General features: G+C 35.1%; 1 pseudogene; it reads left to right on the plus strand.

Annotated features, from left to right (window-relative positions):
- Positions 1-1,276: 1,276 nt before the first annotated feature.
- Positions 1,277-21,403, plus strand: part of LOC132159006 (activating signal cointegrator 1 complex subunit 3-like) — a 47,169-nt pseudogene continuing 27,042 nt past the window's right edge.

A 21,403-nucleotide genomic window follows, 5' to 3' on the forward strand; every position in this document is an offset into this window, starting at 1 on the left:
TAATTAAAGCACAAGTACAGTAAATGAACATACTTTCCAGAAGGCCAACAATTCACTAAATTTTTTTTTAATTTTTTTATTTATTGCTCTTATGAAGTATTCTGATTTGTTGAGATAGTGATTTGGTGGGTTTTTGTTAAATGTGAGCAAAAATCACCACAATTAAAAGAACCAAAGACTTAAACTAATTCAGTCTGTGTGCATTTACTTTATTTAATACACAAGTTTCAAAATTTGAGTTGAATTACTGAAATAAATGAACTTTTCCATGACATTCTAATTTATTGAGATGCACCTGTTTATATATATTTACCCACAGTGTTGGGAGTAATGGCGTTTAAGTATAACAGCGTTACTAACGGAGTTTAATTTTCAGTAACGGAGTAATCTAATTAATTACTTTTCCCATCGTTGCAACGCCGTTATCTTTACTGTGAGAATGTAAAGTGTCGCGTTACTACAATTTGCTTGAATAAACGGGATTTACTGAGATTTGCACTAATGGCCAGGTTTCCCTTTGTTTCTTTTTACCCAAGTTTAAATTTGTCTTAATTTTGTACTTGAATTTTTTTTTCAATATTTATTTTTATGCATATAATATGGCAGGCTGCAATCTATTGAGTTCAAATAAATACAAAATTTTCTAAAATACTTATAGTGTTTTTATTCTTCAATCAGTTAATATAAACATCTTATATATTAATTATGTTATAGGACGTAATAGCGTTATAGAACATAAAAAAATAACGTCACAGTTACTTTACTGAGTAACTAATTACTTTTACAATGCGGTAACTGAGTTACTAACTCAATTACATTTTGGGAGAAGTAATTTGTAACTGTAACTAATTACTTTTTTCAAGTAAGATGACCAACACTGTTTACCCATACCCATATATTTCATTATGATGTTTTCATTATAGATATTGTGATTATCTCTTATGTGGACACCAAACTTAAATGATATAAACCATCTGAATTCAGCAAATGTAAAAGTCAGCCAGCTATTTATTATAAGGTTAGCTAATTATTGTGCTTTTAGCCACAGTGGTAAGAGTGCTTTATATTTTTTGGAAACTATTAATGAAATTGCATTGAACAAAACTTTGTCTTAAAATGTATTTGCTAGTTTTATCAATTCCTATTTCCTATATAAACCCTCAACATCTTTAAAATCATGAATTATTAGTAGAATCATCATTGCGTTGCTTACCTGCGGTTCTGCCACATTCCTAGAAAAGAGCTGCAGTGAGTTTTTGTGCTGTCCAGAGGATACATGGTGTGCACCTGCAGTGTTAACTTACCCACTCACGCGGTCATCATCAGGGTTAGAGCACATCGCTGCAGACTTGTGAAACTCTGCTTAATTAAACGTAATGCTGGAATCTTCAGGATGGGCTTTAAATGATTCCTGTCTCTGATATCAGGGCACTCATTTATATGATGCCAAGCGTGGTGCATTAGTGGATCTGGGCATCCCGGTCTTGATACAGATCTTTGGTCATGCTGGACGGCCACAGTTTGATAAGAACGCAGAAGGAACCATCATCAGAGCCCATGACCAGCTGAGCAGAACCCCATCGAGAGCCAGTTCCAACAGAGTCTCGCCAACGACCTCAACGCTGAGGTACAACCCCACACACAACTCGACATATTGTGCCACACATGAATCTCTGATGACTTATGGCTTAAATTGGCAGTTTTAATCCCAACTTAAATTTAATTTTCATTCTCATTTAATTAAAATATTATATGTAATCCCAATGCAACTTGTCTATGCCTGTATATGTGAAAACAGTTATTAGAGAACAGTAACAAGAATATTACCAATAACTATATATATATATATATATATATATATATATATATATATATATATACACACACACACACACACACACACACACAGAATTTAAACATGTCAAAGCAAACAGAAATAACAAAAACTTAACACAGTTAACAGAAAAACAAACATAAAATCTAGTTCAAAATATTAACAATTAAAATAATATATCAATGTTACCAAAATAACAATAGTATAAGAATACAATTGATAAGAAATGTAAAAAGAATAGGCTTATTATTTTTAACTAAATCTATAACTTGAAAGTAATAAAGCAAAAATAAAACTGACCAAAATTAAAATAAATTCAAACTAAAGAGCGAAAAAAAATAATTATATATATATATATATGTGTGTGTGTATACAAACAAAAACTACATGTTCAGTACAAAGAGAAACATCATGGCTTATTAACATTATTATTATTATTATAAAATAATCAAATGAGCTTAATAAACTAATCAAGAAGTGATTTAATGAACTCATTAATGAGATAGATGGCACGCGCTGTTCTTCACTCCGCCACATGATGGCAGCATCTCCAAAACCATTTCAACAGATCTCGTGATCGCTTTGTCCAATAGATGGCGCAGTGACATCATACATCTGCTGAAGGCTACTTTAAAATCCTTTCAACCTTTAGTTCTGTTTTTATGCGTGTCATATCAGTTATCATGTAGTACACAAGATCCCAAGTACAAGGTTAGCAATACAGACATATAACCACACCTCCAGAAAACAGTATTATTTGAAGTGAAATACGTGACCTGCTGATTTTGTTCTTGGTTGTTTTGTGCAGATGGCTCTCATTACCTGTTGTTAATATTATCAGTGATCTACTGTCAGCATTTAGATGCTTTGACAGTCGGACAGTAATATAATAGGAATAAAACAGATAAGACAGGAATTTCTTAGTGCCGTTACATGCATATGTGACAAATTTGACATGTACGTTTCTTTTACATTCTGAAGACATTCAGTGAACGTTTCAATGCACAGTAGACTGAAGCAGGTATTCTGAACATTGTTTCTAAAGCTGGAGAATTTGAGCAGATCAAGGTGAGTTGACAGATGACCATAGGCTCATTTTTACTGAGGGGTAAATGAAGTGTGTATTTTTTTTTTTCTATTATTATTATTATTATTATTATGCAGTCTTGTGTCAAATGTCTATTTAATCAAGCTGTCCTGTTTTTGTTTAGTCAAGTTTTAGTTAAATTCCATCTTGTACACTTGTAAAATGTAGTCGAAGTTGTCAGATCATCTGGCTCTTTTTTCTGTTTTTAAGAACATGTGCCATTGGTTGCAAGAAAAAATAAAACGCTTGGCAGAAAATGTGTCCTTTTAAGAGAAAAGCTTTTTTAGGGGACTTAAACTCTTGACATCTGGCAACACGAGGCATGAAAACAAATGTGAAGCTCTATATTTTTTTTATAAATGTATTGAAAAATCGAGAAAGTGTCGAGAGTATTGTTTTCTTCAACGATATTGCATGTTGAGAAATTTGCTATTTAATGGTGTTGGTGTCGTCTCATCCTCATTTCTTTTTAGTCACGGAAAAGACAGGTTGAATATTTTTTGTCATCTTGTTCTTGAATAAAATGAACACTAGTGTGTTGATGTGTTCTGTGTTCCCCACACAGTTTGGGGACGAGGAGCTGGAGGAACTGGAGAAGATGTGTCATTTCTGTAAGCTGATATCTGACCTCTCTTGTGTAGCACAGGTGAAACACAAACATAGAAAGTAGTCGTTATTTTATTCATCACAAAAATGGTGTACACATTTCTAAATGATTTGAAGCCTGGGAAGGAAACGCCCACTGCTGTGATTGGCTAACAGTTACTCACACTTTACTGTTGAATCCAATATAGACGGCACAGCATCGTCTTTTACTTTCACTATTTCTGAAAATCCTGCGTTGGATTGTGCCATGTGCCACGTTAGTAAACAAATCCACGATAAAATTAAGTGAACAAAGGACCAAGTTCTTACTGACGTGGTCTAGAACGTCATTAAAAATAAAGTTCATCCTCTCCTTGCTAATGTTGGGATCAGAAGGAAGGCAATGCAAAGACTGTTTTCTACACAACTTGACGTGGCACAGCATCTTGGTTTCAGAGCATCTTTATTGTTTGGTTTCTCTCTTGTGGGCGGGGCTAAACAGGCAGCGATGTAGAAGCAGGCGTTGATCTTCCTCTGCAGAGGCAGTGTTTATCCAGACTTTTACATCATAGAGCAGAACAAGCCACAAGCTGTTGTTTTCAATATATACTGTTTTTAGACTAACAAGAAAGTTTTGATTGGATGTTTTTATAGTACAATGACTTCTTATACGTGAAAAGCGGTGAGAGTGTCAGCGCCTGAGCATCTTCATTAGTTTACCATCTGTGTTTAAAAGTTCAGACTAATAAATTATTATACAGAACTTTATGTCTTATCCATTGTGTATGGATATTTATTTGAAAAAAATATGATTTCCAGTGTGGCAAATCAGATAACTGAATTTTGTTGTTGGTGTGTTTTTTTTTTTTTTTTTTTTACAATTTCTTTGAGAAAAATACTATAATAGGATGACAGAATCTAGAAGTTGTTATCTAAACAAATTGCTTTATTTTACAGATTTATTTCTGTTAAGTTCGTTTTTTGCTAATGTGTAAAATAGAAAGTATAATTTAATTGTATAATTTAGTATTATATCAAATAAATATAAATGTTAATTTCAGAAGTTCTTTTGCATGTGATTTTACTATCTTTTAAATTCAATAGTGTGATATAATTTATATCAGCCATCAAGCCACCCTACTCTCTAAAATATTGTTTAAAAATACTCAAGTGTCATTCCAAATTCGACTTTCTCCTATGAAAAAAAAAGAAAAAAAAAGAAGCCTTTTTGTTGCATAGAAAAGAGCATCTTAGACATTTTGACTAAGATCTTTGTATGCTCAGAAAGAACAACATACTTGATCCATGCAACGTAAGGAGGAGCAAATTCTGAGTGAATGTTGTTTATCTGACTCGGAGGTTAAGATGGGATATCCTCTTCCTCACCATCTCTTCAGATTCTCTGTGGAAGCCATCTATCTCTGATATCTGCAATTCCATTATAACAGCTTCCATGTGGTCAGATAGTTGAAATAGCTCCGAGAAATTCCCTCTTTTCTCCTAATTCGGCTGATTTCAGATGTGCAGCTGGGATCCGGCAGTGGGAGTCATTTCCGTGTCCAACATATGTTGATTTTAAATCCAGACCCTCTGTGATGCTCAGGTTTGGACATCTCTCTCTGTCACCCTTCAGAGAGTTTAGATGTATATGTTTAGCTTTACACACACGATGATTCTTGCAATGGTTTTTGCATCTGTTCAGAGAGGGAGACTCTTCCCATCATTCAGCTGTAGAAATAGATAGATAGATAGATAGATAGATAGATAGATAGATAGATAGATAGATATAGATAGATAGATAGATAGATAGATAGATAGATAGATAGATAGATAGATAGATAGATAGATAGATAGATAGATAGATTTTAGTGTAGATTTCAGGTTTTCAATGCTACTTAAAATAATACTATTTATTGATTTGCTCTTTTATTTCCAAAGGAGCCACCATTTCAGTCACTAATATAAACAGTATTGAGAAATAAAAAAGCCACATGAGATATTCAAGAGGCATTTGTTCGAAATGTCACTTGAAACCGTAATGCAACATTTGAAGAAATATTTTCTTGTCATCATCTGGAACAACGATTTTAAGATATATTACATTTTACATAGTCACATTCGCGAAATATCACAGGCAAAAAAAAAAAAAAAGATTCATTGTCCATTGTCAATAGTATAGCAATGTATGAAGCACAGATCACAGACGTCACTTTCAGATCAAGCAGATTGCAAAATTCCAGATCACATGCATCGCTATTGAAATGACTGGAATTCATAGAACGACATCCATTTACACTAAACACACCTAAGAAAAAAATGTACACAGTTAGGAATGCGTTTCAAAGAGTGGTAATTGCTATACATTAAACGAATCATTGGAACAAATGACACAACTGTAAAGATTCGCATGCATCCTAGCACAAGGTCAGTCCACAAAGCTCATCTGAAGTTCAGCGCTGTGCCTTTAGCGTGCTGTGCTTTCACTGAAGTGTTGTGAATTGTTCTGCTGGTACTCATCCATACGGACGATTGTCGGATGAAAGAGTTGGGTTGCTCTTGAGGCCTGTTAAACAGCAGCATGTGGGTCAGAAGGTGTTTGTCCTCCTGCTTCGCTAACAGTCGTCCATTTCTGCTCAATCAATCAGTGACTAGATCAGTCCATCATAGCAGTCAGATCTACAAGTAAACCTGCACCTTATAGATCAAAGTAATGTTGGATTCTCAAAGCCATCTGAACATAACTCACACTCCACCATCAAACACACAGCCGCTCGGCTCTGATTTATACCCACAGCAGTCAAAGCAAATGGGCATTAGTCATTCCATAAAATGTGTTCTAGATAATGAGCAAAATTTAAAGGTGCCTTTTAAAGCTGTAAAAAAAAGAAAAAGAAAAGCTGTACCCCCCAAAAAATAGAATACTTGATCAATCTGTTTAAAATGACGCTCCCGCATTAGTGAAGTTATTTTGTACTACATAAGGTTAGCTGTTATTGAGTTATACAACCAGCTAAATACAGCTCACTTTATTTCAGTAGCATCTTATAGAAAAGACTGTTGATGGTTCGCACTCTGAAAAACTAGACAAAGTCTTTAACAAAAAGAATCAATCATTTTATTAGAGCAAGAGCAGACGTTTCAGCCATCCAGCTATTCTCAATGCTCATAAATGAGCATCTTAAGTAGCATCTTATGAACAGAGATGTTTAGGTGTGCTGTAAAATAATCATAATTGGGTGACTAATATGCCTGTGAATAAGGTATTTCTAAAATGCAAGTAAAAAAAAAATCTCTTAAAATAATCTCATTATAGAAATCAGTTTTGATTGCATGCAAACCAATAAACTAAATTATGACATGCTAAGGCATTATGGCAGAAAATATCAAATGATATAAAAATATATATATAATTATGACATAAAAAGTTGAAATTCAAAATTATATGCTTTAAAACAAACATTGAAATACTAAGTAAATATTTTAAGATAAAATTCTAACAAAAACTTTAAATTATGATCATTCCTATGTTGAGATATATAAAAGAGACAAAATAGATATGTAAGACACAAAAGTCTTATACTAAGATGCTAAGCCATTATTAAGTCGAAATTATGAGATAATAAGTCATTTATTGCATAAACCAAAATTTTGCGAAATCAAAATAATGAGAAAAAAATAAAGCTTGACAGAAACAATTTAAGTTTTCATACATAAGTAATATACAAGGTCATTATTATGATTTTAAAACTATGACATTAACACTTGAATTTATTAATTGTATCTCACAATTTTGACTTATGTCATGATTTTGACTCATTTCATAATTATTAGGTCATCATTTCGACTTCTTATATCATTATTATGTTTTGAAGATTTGCCTCTTTCTTCCATAGGTGGCAACTTTGGTGAAGAAAAAATATATAATATGCAAATGAGTACAGACCTGTACCTCTTTTCCTGTGATTTGTTAGCATCACATCTGGGAAAGGGTGACACACACACACACACACATGTTTGTTTTTATGAAAAGTGGGGACATCCCATAGGCGTAATGGTTTTTATACTGTACAAACTGTATATTCTATGGCCCTACACCAACCCTACACCTAACCCTAACCCTCACAGGAAACCTTGTGCATTTTTACTTTCTCTAAAAAACTCATTCTGTATGATTTATAAGCGTTTTGAAAAACGGGGACATGGGTTATGTCCTCATAAGTCACCCTCTCCTTGTAATACCTGTGTCATACCCATGTCATTATACAGAGTTGTGTCCTGATATGTCACAAAAACATGCCCACACTATAAATATATCAATCGTTGTATTTATTGTAACATACTAACTGTATTTATAATGACAATATTACCTATTTATAACCACTTAGTAAAAAAAAAAAAGTTCAGTTTATAAAAGTTTAATAACAGTATAGTAACAACTAGTTGGTTCAAGAAAGTGCATGTCACTCTCAGAACAGGATAAGCGGCAGTCATATTTATCTGCAGTGTATAAAGTGACTAGATTGTGTGATTGAGAGTCTCTTTGTCTTTTTGGTGCAGAATGCTGCTCTGTTTGAGATCACTCTGAGGAAGCGCTGGCTGGCCATGACCTACTGCCTGCTGAACCTGTGTTAAGTGATTGACAAGCGTCTGTGGGGCTTGGGCCCACCCACTGCGACAGTTCAGCGCACTGCCCCCTTCAGTGCTGTCCAGAATGAAGGAGAGGAACCTCACGCTGGACAAACTCAGAGACACGGGCAAAGATGAGATCGGTCGGTCTGACGCAAGGACATTTTGTGAATTTGTCAGTTTTAGTATTTACTGTAGGCATTCAAGGTCAAATATTCAATTTTTGCCTTCATTTTGTGTGTGTGTGCGCACAGGTCACATGCTACATCACATGAACATCGGGCTGAAGGTGAAGCAGTGTGTTCAGCAGATACCCGCCATCCTGATGGAGTCCAGCATTCAGCCAATCACATGCACTGTCCTGCGTGTACGCCTCAGCATCACCCCGGGCTTCAGGAGGAATGACCAGGTAACCATGGCAACCACACCCAGGGCTTTCTATGCTGCTGTTAGTCTCTACAATATCTTGATTTTCAGTTCCATAGACCAGGAGATCCCAAACTGTAATGATCGCTTGTCAGCAGATGAGCCAAACAAAATTACAAATAAAAATAATAATAATAATTTAATAGCAGAAAATTAATTCAAACAGCAACTTGTTTAAGGTATAACATTACAGGCATTGCAGAAAGGATGTAAGAAATGATGACATGCTTAATCAAACTTATGAAATTTAAATGTTGAAATTATGACTTTTTTTTAGATAAAAAGTCAAAATTATTTCAAACAACAAGTGTAAATACATAAGTCATAAACAGGTTTCATACAAAGAGCTTAAAGTGCTTGAAGTACTTGTATTTGACTTTTTGAAATGTAAGTCCTGGACAACCCTTGAAAACAGCCATATTTAAGAAAAGGTACTTGAAAAGTACTTGAATGTTTAAAAAGCAGTATTTAAAAAATGTGTAATTTTTTTTTTTTTTAGATAAAAAACTGTTGTTTTTTTTGTTTCGTTTTTTTAATTTGTCGCAAAATTAACGATGCAGCGCATCTGATATAAATACAAAGCCTTTTCTCCTGGCTTTAAGCAGCGCACGAGATCTCACGATATTACTCCTTGAGGTGAAAAACGGTCTCACGATATCAGTAAAAAGTTGATTTCGTGGTGAAACCTTTGATAGTGCTTGCAGTATATTGTTCGGTCTTTTATTGCATGTGCTGCTCATTTGGGTTACAGTTGGGAACACAAATAAAGTCTGAGGGGCTTTGTGTTGCACTGTTATCATTTACAAGCTTGGAGCGCGTCTCCATCTCAGCAGCTCAGTCCACAAACTCTTCCTCTGCACATGCTGTGAGTTCGGCTTGCTTAACGTTTATCTGGGAAAACAGTATGTATTATCTCTCTAGATTTATAACGTAAATCATTTATAAAACTATGAAAACACATCAGAGTACATCAGCATATTTCTGTTAAGCCTATGTGATTTGTTACACATTGCGGTTTCAAAATAAAAGTTCAAACCCTAGCTCTGAGTTTGCAGGTGGCCAAATATTAAAATTACATGGATTTAAACGTTGATTAATACTGTAAAGTGAAGCAATACCAGGCCGTTGGCACCCTCTGCAGTTATTTGTTATAATAGATAATAAACTTAAAGGTGCTCTAAGCGATGCCGGGAGTCGTTACTTCTTGTTGACGTTAGAATTGTTGTCAAACAAAACGGAGGCTAGCTAGACCCTCCCTCCTCCTCATCCGTGCACTAACCCCCCAAACCCCACCCCCAAATCTTTCTTGTCGGTTATTGGCTGGAACAGTTTTGTTATGTTTTGTGGTGCGGGTGAGCCCAGTTTGTTTTTCTTGTTGTTTGTGGAGCCTGTGGTGTCTAGAGAGACCCCGTTTTTTACAGTGTGTTCAGGGGACAAGCAGCTAGCAGATAGTGAGGAGATGTTTGCTGGATGTGACGAAAAATGTTTTGGCCTAAAAAATGTGTGACATCACTTAGAGCACCTTTAAGTAGGTTATGTTCATATTATTCATAGGCATACTACATATTTTAACAGTGATGTTCAATAAACCCATTTGATAACTTGGTTTTGATGCCTTATTTGAACAAGTTATTATTGTCTCATCATTAGTTTAATATTTATATAAATGAAGTCAATATAAAGCCTGCTTTTCACTTAGGTCTATTTTTATTACCAAAAAATATCTGATTACTCAGTTGTCAAAAATAATCAGTAGATTTAGATTACCTAGATAATCATTAGTTATGGCTCTAAATTATTTAAATGTTTCAAAATACAAGTGCATTGTTTTGTTTTTTGTGAATAAAAGAGAAATATTTTGTCATTGAAAATTTCTTAAAAACAGTATTAAAATATTGGGTAACACTTTAGAATAAGGTTCCATTAGTTAATGTTAGTTAATGTATTAATTAACATGAACAAACAATGAACAATACATTTATTACTGTATTTATTAATCTCTGTTAATGTTAGTTAATGAAAATACAGTTATTTATTGTTAGTTCATGCTAATTCACAGTGCATTAACTAATGTTATCAAGCACAACTTTTGAATATTGCATTAGTAAATTGAAATTAACATTAACTAAGATTAATAAACGCAAAATAATTGTTCTTGCCTAGTTCATGTTGAATGAAGTAGTTAACCAACATTAACTAATGGAACCTTATTATAAAGTGTACCCAAATATTGTCTCATTCTAGTGAACCAAGTATTTGGATTTTGTCTCATCTCGTAAGCTAAGTGTATGAAGGTTTTACTCTTCAGGTTAATCATAGATTAATGAAAAAAAAAAAAAACTTTGAATAAAAAAAAAGCGATATCTTTGCCATACTATCTTTTTAAGTTACCACAGCCATTGCATGCTTTGCATGTACTGCACTTTATTTATACCATATTGTTTTATTAGTTTATTTCTTAGAATTTGAAAAATAATAACGATATTGTAATCTCTGATTTTCGTCCTTGAAAACAAAAAAAGTAGTGCTTGAGAAGTCATTGAAAGTCCTAGAATTTCATTTTGCAGTTTCTGAACAAACCCAACATGAATTAAAATAGGTCATTATACAGTATATGTATATATATATATATATATATATATATATATATATATATATATATATACAATACAGACCAAAAGTTTGGACACACCTTCTCATTCAAAGAGTTTTCTTTATTTTCATGACTATGAAAATTGTAGATTCACACTGAAGGCATCAAAACTATGAATTAACACATGTGGAATTATATATGGAATTATATGCATAACAAAAAAGTGTGAAATAACTGAAAATATTTCATATTCTAGGTTCTTCAAAGTAGCCACCTTTTGCTTTGATTACTGCTTTGCACACTCTTGGCATTCTCTTGATGAGCTTCAAGAGGTAGTCGCCTGAAATGGTCTTCCAACAGTCTTGAAGGAGTTCCCCGAGAGATGCTTAGCACTTGTTGGCCCTTTTGCCTTCTGTCTGCGGTCCAGCTCACCCCTAAACCATCTCGATTGGGTTCAGGTCTGGTGACTGTGGAGGCCAGGTCATCTGGCGCAGCACCCCATCACTCTCCTTCTTGGTCAAATAGCCCTTGATGCCTCAGTGTGACTCTACAATTTTCATAGTCATGAAAATAAAGAAAACTCTTTCAATGAGAAGGTGTGTCCAAACTTTTGGTCTGTACTGTATATATATATATATATATATGATAAATAACCTGATTTTGTCAAAAATTTGCTTTTGTGAATTTCTCTTTTTTTCAGACCTTCTCTAAAATTGTGAGATAACCCTGAACCATCATATAATTGGGTTGCAGTTAGTTTTAAAGTTATAAAGCTGTGTAATATGCCAGGCTAAATATATAAACTGCATTTTCTCATTTTAATTTAAAAAAACTTTTAATGGCATGTTTTAGTGAAATAGAATGATGAAGCCTTTGGGAGTCAATAGATAGTAATGCAATATATTTGTACTGAGCACATTATCTACAATTGCACATATCTTCGCCGTCACACACACACACACATTCACAGTAGGTTAGGCAGGAGGAGCTGAAGGAGTCATTGATTTGGACATCTCCTCCCCTGTGTTTAAGAGCACAAAGGCTTGAATAGGCCCAGATCTGTTGCTATTGTTCTCTTGAGGGCCAGTGCTGTGATGGGCCACAGATGGGCCGCTCTGTGCCCGGTGTTCCTGTGTGACCATAACTCGTCCAGCGTGACACCCAACAGCTGGATGACCATCAGCCAACACTAATCACCCGCCGACATGCTCTGAGCATGACCTGCCCTCTGCCACATGTATGCATCATTAACGCTACATTAATCCACTCAGTAGGTCATGTATATAAGTATAATACATAATACATACAGAACACTGGCAACCAAAAAATTTGTGGGTCTTGTACTTGCATATTAATCATTTGGTGCAATGCACATATTGTGTACAGTACATACATATTTTTTACATTGTACTTATATAAAAAAAAATACCTGTGTATAATTAAATGTGTAATTCATTTCTGTAATTTACTTTATGATTATACTGTTTGCCCAGCCCTTACACTTTAACCCACCTTTTTAAACCTACCCATAACAACAAAAACCTGTTCCTATAACCTTACCCGTTTCCCACCTCATTTGAACACAAAAAGTATATTGTATTATTATCACAGTAATAAATGACAGTTTTACAATATCTTCAAATAGAAAACAGCTATTTTAAATTATAATAATATTTCAAAATATTAGTGTTTTCACTGTATTTTTTATTCAAATAGATGCAGCCTTGGTCAGCATAAGATCATTTATGCCAATCCAAAAAATTTGAACACTGGTATAATTTATATTTGGTAACAATATTTGGTCACACTTTATTGTAAGGTCCAATTCTCGCTATTAACCAACCATTAACTACGACTTTTGCCTCAATAAACTCCTAATTAGCTGCTTATTAATAATAATTAAGGTAGTTGTTAAGTTTAGGCATTAGGTAGGATTAGGGATACAGTCATGTAGAATAAATGCCATATAAGTACTAATAAACAGCCTATATGCTAATAATAGGCATGCTAATATACCTTCATATATCCCTGTTTGATACATTTAATATCTACACAAAATAATTCATACTTTATATTACAGTAGTCATTTCATCAAAAAAAAAAAAAAAATTTTTGTTTTTCACTGTCATTGTTGAAGCAGCATCTGTTCATTTGCTCCATCACTTTCTCTTCATGACAAACAAACAAATGTATTATCTCAATTTATTTATTTTTATTTTTGTATTCATTTATTTCAGTTCAGTAAGCTGTGCAATTTTACCTTGGATCTTCATTAGATTTATGTTTTTGGAATCATGTTTTCAGTGCATGCGAAAAATTGTGCTATTTATGCCGTTCACCAGCAGGCTTTAATTCAGATCTCTAATGTGAATAAAGCTGTGTGATTCAGATTCGATTCAGATTCAGATCAAACAGCTCAAGGAAGATTTACTCACTCTGTGAGCAAAGTGAAAAAGCTCTCCGGTCATTCAGATGCTTTAATGCAAAATACGAGCTGCCTGACAATGCGTATATCACTCGTTTAAATGTAAACCAGGCTACAACTCAGCAGACTATAAAGATTTCACTCACTTTAGTGCTAAATACAAGCCATCGAATACAACAGATTGCTCTATACTCTATAAGGCTGTGATGAAGATTAGCAAGAGTTCATGTGCTGCTGTCATTGAGAGATCTGAATGTCAAGTTCCTGTGACATTATTAGTATTATTATTATTATCTTTTATCGGACGACTGAAACTAGAAGTACAAAAAGTCTTTTGTAAAGTCTTTCTGTTTCTCGTGTAATGGGAACTATATATTTATCATTCTCATGTGGTTTGGTGTCCGTGATGTAAGGTTGGTCATGTGGTTTCCATGGAAACAGTAGTTTCCACTTTCATGAAGGTTTGTTTGTTTGTTACTGTGAACTTTGAAAAAAAAATGCAAGTTTTTATTTTATTTTATTTTATAAATTTTTTTTCATTGTATGACTTTTACGACACCTCACATCTGGTCGTGTGAGAGCCCTGGTGGTTATGGGTGCAGGATCCGATCAACGACCACATCTACCTCTCTGAGAACTTCCTTCTGCATAAGAAACAGGTAAAGATACATATACATCTCCTGACATGAAAAAATCCACATTTAGAAACCCTAATACCAGGTCACAACATCAAGATCCTGGGAAAGTAGCATTAAATTACACACTTTGCCTTTAAATGTAATATCTACAGTTTTGCTATTATGTATAGAACAAGTTTTGGTATATATTCAGCACAACTAAAATGTTGAAACTAAAACTATTAAAAATATTTTTTTTTTGCTAATTGAAATTAAGCAAATAAATTACAAATAATACATAAAACTCAAACTTCAACACAAACTAAATGTTTTGCTTTGGCAACTGACTAAAGTTTAAAAATTAAAATGAAGAAATATGTTGTGCTTTTTTTTAATGAAAACTGAAAATATAAAGCTTATCAATACATTAATAAATGCTATAATACGTATATAAATAATGTTAAAATAACAAAATAGGCATTTAGGTAAAATCTTTTTTTTTTTTTTTTTGTAGGAGATTAGATTAATGACAATACATGTGGTTCTTTAATGAAGATGGCACATCGCACAATGTCATTCAGTGAGGCAGAAATGTGAAATGCATTGTGGTGTGCGTTTCTAATCATATATTCCCTCTGGCACTGTCAGGTTGTGAGTGGAGAGCCCCAGCAGGTGGTCTTCACTATACCCATCTTTGAGCCCATGCTTTCTCAGAATTACATCCGAGCCGTGTCTGACCGCTGTCTGGGCTCTGAAGCGGTGTGTATGATCAGCTTCCAGCATCTCATCCTGCCTGAAAGACACCCGCCACACACAGGTGCCTCCCAAATATACACAGTCAAATTTCAAGCTGTCAACAACTTCATCCTTTAATTATTTTATTTGTTATTTTTACGATACATTTCTTAACATTCTTATAAAGGAACCAGTGTTATTTTAGTAGATATACTATTATAATTTGTATTAATGTTGTAAAATAGTTAATTTTAGTGTTGTAAAATAGTCAGTTTAGTTAAAATGTTAGTAGTTTGTTGTGTGATTGTTATTTTTATTAGGTTTTTCTTGGATTAATTTAAATATTTTTATAGTACATTAAGTCGAACGAAAATAAGAAATGTCTTGGCAAATAGCTTTTTTTTTCTCTTTTTTTTTTTTCGGTTAACAGTTATTTTATTTCAAGTAACAAAAATGCCACAGTCTAAGATTCACCGTAAAAACCATTCATTCACAGAAGGTGAACTACCAGAGACTCACAATTTTGCCCAGAATTGTTTTTCTTAGATGGCAAAATCGTGCAGTGTGCTCCAGACTTTAGTCTATGAGATTTTTTCACAGCGTCACAAGAACGTTTTACATCTAATAATGCTCCTCAGTAAGATGCAGTTATGTCTGTAGCACGAGTGATGCAGGACAAAGTTATGTGCAGAAGTTAATGCTTTTTTCTTTATTGGCATCTATGGGTTCTGTGAAGAATCTTTAACGTCTTTAAGAACCTTTATTTTGGGGAAACAAAAATGGTTCCTCTGTGGCATTACTGTGAAAACATCGTTGTTATTTTTTTTAAGCGAGTATGGGTGGAAGTAATACTTGTCACCTTTTTCCCTTGTGTAAGCAACTACAGTGGTCCCAAAGTGATCACATCTGAAATAAACCTAAGGCTTCAGACTCAACTCAAATGTGTGTTTTATAATGAATTAGCCATGTGAATGTTCTTTTATATATTACTATTTTCATTTTCGTCTTTCCAGAGCTCTTGGATCTTCAGCTGCTGCCTGTGACTGCATTGGGAAACCGGGAGTATGAGAGTCTATACAAGTTCACACACTTTAATCCCATTCAAACACAGATCTTCCATACATTCTACCATACAGAAACCAACGTCCTGCTGGGGGCCCCCACCGGCTCCAGCAAAACCATCGCTGCAGATATGGCCATCTTCAAGGTCTTCAACAAGTACCCCACCTCCAAGGTCTGAACCTCTGCCATCTGTTAGGGTTTAGTTTTAGTTCTTATGAGATGGTTTAACTGGCATGTATCTCTGTCAGCAGGTGGTCTGCATTGCTCCTCTCAAAGCTCTGGTCCGAGAGAGGATTGAGGACTGGAAGATCAGAATAGAAGAGAAACTTGGGAGGAAGTGAGAGTGTTTATAGATTCTTCTGGCAAATATGTATCTGGTATTATTCCATGACCTTTTGTTTGCTCATTATCATACTTTTCTCTCTCTAGGGTGGTTGAGTTAACTGGTGATGTTACTCCAGACATGCGGGCCATCGCGCAGGCTGACATGATCGTCACCACTCCAGAGAAATGGGATAGAGTCAGCCACAGCTGGCAGAACCGCAGCTATGTGCAGAAAGTGGCTCTTTTTTTTGTCTTTACTAAAAAGAAGTTCAAAATACCTGAGCAGCAGCATACTGTCAGTGAACATCTAAGTGGTGCTTAGATTAAATATGTTCTGCCTGTTTTCCACTAAGTAATAAAATAAACACCAATAGAATGACAGCAGTGAGAAAACAGCAGTTAAGAAAGCATTTATTCATAGTGATGCACCAGCCTTGTAATTCAGCACTCCAGTCACGTCACGTTTATTTATTTAGCACTTTATACGATAGATTCTTTAAAGCAAGCATCTTGTTAAGTATTAAGGTGTGGTCTCTTTGTAGACAAAATTTTGTGGGCAAAAATAGTCCATGAATGAAGCTTTGCTCACACAGAAGCCACTTTAAAACTAAGCAGCTTTTTGTTGCTCAGCGTTGGGAATTCAAGTGGCCAACTCGATCATCAAAGAAATATAAATGGGGAACTTTTCCGTCCTCATGCAAAACTCCCATTTGCACGGATTCCTATTAAAATGAATGTAATTCTCCTGCAGAATCTATCAAGTGTCACTTCAATTAGAAGTACAATTCAAATTTCTACTATAAAGCAGCTTTCCAAGATGTACTTATTTATTCACATTTGACCTTGACGGACTGAACAAAACAAACAAAGAACACTACCACATCAGGGAAGACGGAGCCTTAGAGCACACCTACATTACCTGTTAAGTAATTATCACAGACCAATAGTAGGTGTTTACCAGCCAAAGCAAACTTTTCTGGATAGTCCACTTTGGCAAGCTGTTTTAAACTCCAGAAGCAAACCTAGTTTAAGCTAGATTTAGTTAAAAATGACAATACATCAGTTAGTTTTTTTATATATATATTTTGAATATATTAGGGCCTTAAAGGAATGGTTTACCCAAAAATGAAATTTCTGACATTAATTACTCACCCTCATGTTGTTCCAAACCTGTAAGATCTTCGTTCATCTTGGGAACACAAATTGAGATTCTTTTGATTAAATCCAAGAGCCTTCTGATCCTCCAATAGACACCAAGGATCCTAACATGATCAAGGGTGAGAAACATAAGGACATTGTTAAAATAAACCATGTGCCATCAGTGGTTAAACCATAATTTTACAAAGCTATGAGAATACTTTTGTGTGCAAAGAAAACAAAAATAACGACTTTATTTAACAATTTGTCTCCTCCACATCACCCTATAGTGCCATTTTGGAGAGTATCACATACGTGAACAATGTATGCTATTCTGTGTTAGCAGTACCGTACGCAGATACGTTGTTTACATTGTTTGCGCTTTGATCTGAACGTAAACAACATATCCGCGTACATACATTGCATACATTGTTTATGTACGTGATACTCTCCAAAATGGTGCTATAGGATGACACAGAGGAGATTAATTGTTGAATAAAGTCATTATTTTTGTTTTCTTTTTGCACAAAAAGTATTCTTGTGGCTTTGTAAATTAACAGTTGAACCACTGATGTCACATGGATTATTTTAACAATGTCCTTACTACGTTTCTGAGCCTTGATCGTGTTAGGATCCTTGCAGTCTACGGAGGGTCAGAAAGCTCCTGGATTTCATTAAAAATATCTTACTTTTTATTCAGAAGATGAACAAAGGTCTTACTTTCTTTGGAAAGACATGAAGGTGAGTAATTAATGACATAATTTTCATTTTTCATCCATTTAAATAGTTCACGCTACATATGGCCTTATGTAGATATCATCTACTAATTTCAATTATGTGGATATTCGTTTGTATCTAACACAATAGATGGAATAACACCCATGAAATAACCTTAAACTTTTTTTTTTTTTTGAAGATTGGACATTACCTTTTCTGTTCAAGCTTGACAGTGCCACTGTGCACAAAGCAAGGTCGGTATAGAAATGGTGTACTATGTCTGGTGTAACAGCTTGATTGGTCTTCACAAGGTCCAGAATTGAAATCCCTTTGAACACTTTTATTTATGCCAGGTCCCATTGCATAACATCACTGATGCACTTCTGTCTGAATGGGAGCAGATTTCAGCAGCCATGTTTCAAGATCACATGCTAAACTTTCCCAGAGGAGTGGAAGCCATTATACCGCATCAAAGGGTCAAACAAACCCACGATTCTGAAATTAAATCTTCAACAAGCACATGAGTCTAGAGTGCAGGTGTCCACATTTGTTTGCCTGTGTAGTATAGCTGCTAGCCATGTATTAATGTCAAGGACTTGACATAAATGAATTTGAAAGCTTCAGTCCTTCTTGAAAACACAAGTCCTGAACCATGTGTAGTTGGAAAACAGTGATAATGCCCCTTTACTCACGAGTAACTGCATGCATTTGCACACATGTATGGGTCGTTCTTGATTTAATAGACTGATTTAAGGGTCTCCCTTTATCCTTTAGCCTCCTTCAAGACTCTTCTTCTTTAGGGATGATATATATTTTTACATAAAGTTCATCATGCAAGGAGTACTGTTCTCCACAGGCTTGCATTGTTTGATTATTTTATCAAGACCTACATAAATTCTTATAAACATATGAAATAAAACTAGGCTCACAGTTGCTTAATGTTAATGCATACAGTGATCTACGTTTTCTTTGTTGGTCATAACATGACAAACATTTGCCAAACTGGTGATCATTTAACAAATCTTAGTTACGATATACAAAACATTTTATAATAATAAAAAAAAAAAATTCTACATCAAAATATGCACGAATATTTAAGAAAAAAAAAATTTCCAGACTTTTTTTTCCTTAAATATAGATTAATTTTCTTAGTTTCAGGTTTGTGTCAGACTGCAAATGTACATTTATGTTCATTAAGAAAAACAGTAACATTCGTAAAAACGGTAACAACCTCTTTTAAAAGGGTCAATTTGAAATAATCTGACTCTGACTCTATTTTTATTTATTTTTTTATTAACCATTGGTCATCTGCAGTATCACACAATTAGATCATGATAAGCAAAGGAAAAACTATACATACTGTAACAACTCACTACCATGCTAAAATGTATGAATATACAATGGTATTTGTATGAAAAACAATAGCCTAAATACATTTAGTATAAATACAAATGTTATACATGTAAAAATTACTAATATAATAAATTTCCATGTGTATATCCCACATTTCTGCCACAGTCCCATGGTACAGTTAGTGTTACTACAGTAAATCCATGTAAAAGCCTTCTAACGGGATTGATCATGGCTCCTGTTTATTGTGTTTGTCAGTGCTGTTGAGATCATCGGCGCTGTTTCATCTAGCTTTAAACTAAATCACTGAGACATTTGTGTTCTCCAGTGAATTCAGACGCTTCTCGCCGGATCTCACAATGCTGGTCATGTGATCGAGACCGATCAGAGTGTAAAAGCATCTGCTTGCGCCGAGCTGATAATTGGTCCATGTGGTGCCGTTTACGAAAAAAATAAAAAAAAATGTTTTAGCGCACAGCCCTCCTTATTCTATTACTTCTTCCTTATTCGGTTTTATTATAAGAGTCTTCAAAACAATCTCTATTGTACATAACACTATATAAATAAAGGTGACTTGACTTTATTTGAAAATATGTACTTTTTCTCTGACTTCACAGGTGAGGACAGAGGGCCGGTTCTAGAGGTCATTGTGTCCAGAACCAACTTTATCTCATCTCACACCTCAAAACAAGTGTGAATAGTGGGACTGTCCACCATGCTGGCTAATGCACGGGATCTAGCCGACTGGCTGGGCATCGGACAGGATAGAAACCCACCACAATACGCAACCTGCATCTATTAGCTCATCTCAGATTCCACGCACATAACCTTTTAACATCACATCCCTATCTATTACATTTGACGAAAGACTTGATATTCAAATCGCTTTTGGAATCCGTCCATAGACTGATATATATATATAGGCAAATGAATATTTTCAGGATCAGTGCTCCTTCCTCTTCTCAGGTTTGATGTGATTTACATATGATTCACGGCAGTTTAAATCAAGCCGAAGGAAATATCTTGGCCCTCAAATGGTATATTTAATGTTGAATGTAATTGATGGGTCTTGTTTCGGTGGAATCATGCTCGACTTGCACCCATAATGATTAGGAATGAAGTCAAATAACGATATTATCTGTAACACTGTACTAACGGTGCTATCATTTTCATCCTGTTTCCATTACAGGTAGCCGATTGAACGTTCTGTCGGTCATTCTGCGTGTAAATGCGTGCAAGGGTCTATAAATAAGCAGCACCCCTCTCCCAGCGTGTAGCAGCATGTTGGTACTGTGGCCGCATCAGGACAGACTGCAGTGGTTATGTAAACGTTGTTTTACTATTGCTGAAATGTCACCCTGCTAGACAGACGGGGAAGGAAGGGCTGGGGGTCTCCATAAATCTGACGTGTGCTGTTTGGACTGAGGCGCGTCTCTAGCTGCCCAATCCATTATCCAGCCTTTTAAATATGTGCACACACGCACCCAGGCCCGGGCCACTTGTGTGAGAGCGCAGTTGTGGGACAGGGGACAATGACAGGCTGTAATTACCCCCAGATGGGCCACTCTGTCAGGCACACAGCCAGCTGGGCACTCCATCTCCCGTCTTTCTCTGCATCTTCTCACTTTCTGGAACTGTTTTTCTTGCTTTGTTTTGTGGCCCTGTCCTTATTCATCTCTTTCTGCGTCTCTTTCAGGTGGGACTGTTTAATTTCCGTCCCTCTGTTCGCCCAGTGCCATTGGAGGTTCACATCCAGGGCTTTCCGGGGCAGCATAATTGCCCTCGTATGGAGAGCATGAACAAATCGGTCTTCCAAGGTAGGCCACAAGAAGTAGTAACATAGTAACAAGTAGTAAGGAAATTATCATGCGGAAATGCGAATTCT

The sequence above is a fragment of the Carassius carassius genome, chromosome 15 (genome assembly GCF_963082965.1).
Source record: "Carassius carassius chromosome 15, fCarCar2.1, whole genome shotgun sequence".
Lineage (NCBI taxonomy): Eukaryota > Metazoa > Chordata > Actinopteri > Cypriniformes > Cyprinidae > Carassius > Carassius carassius.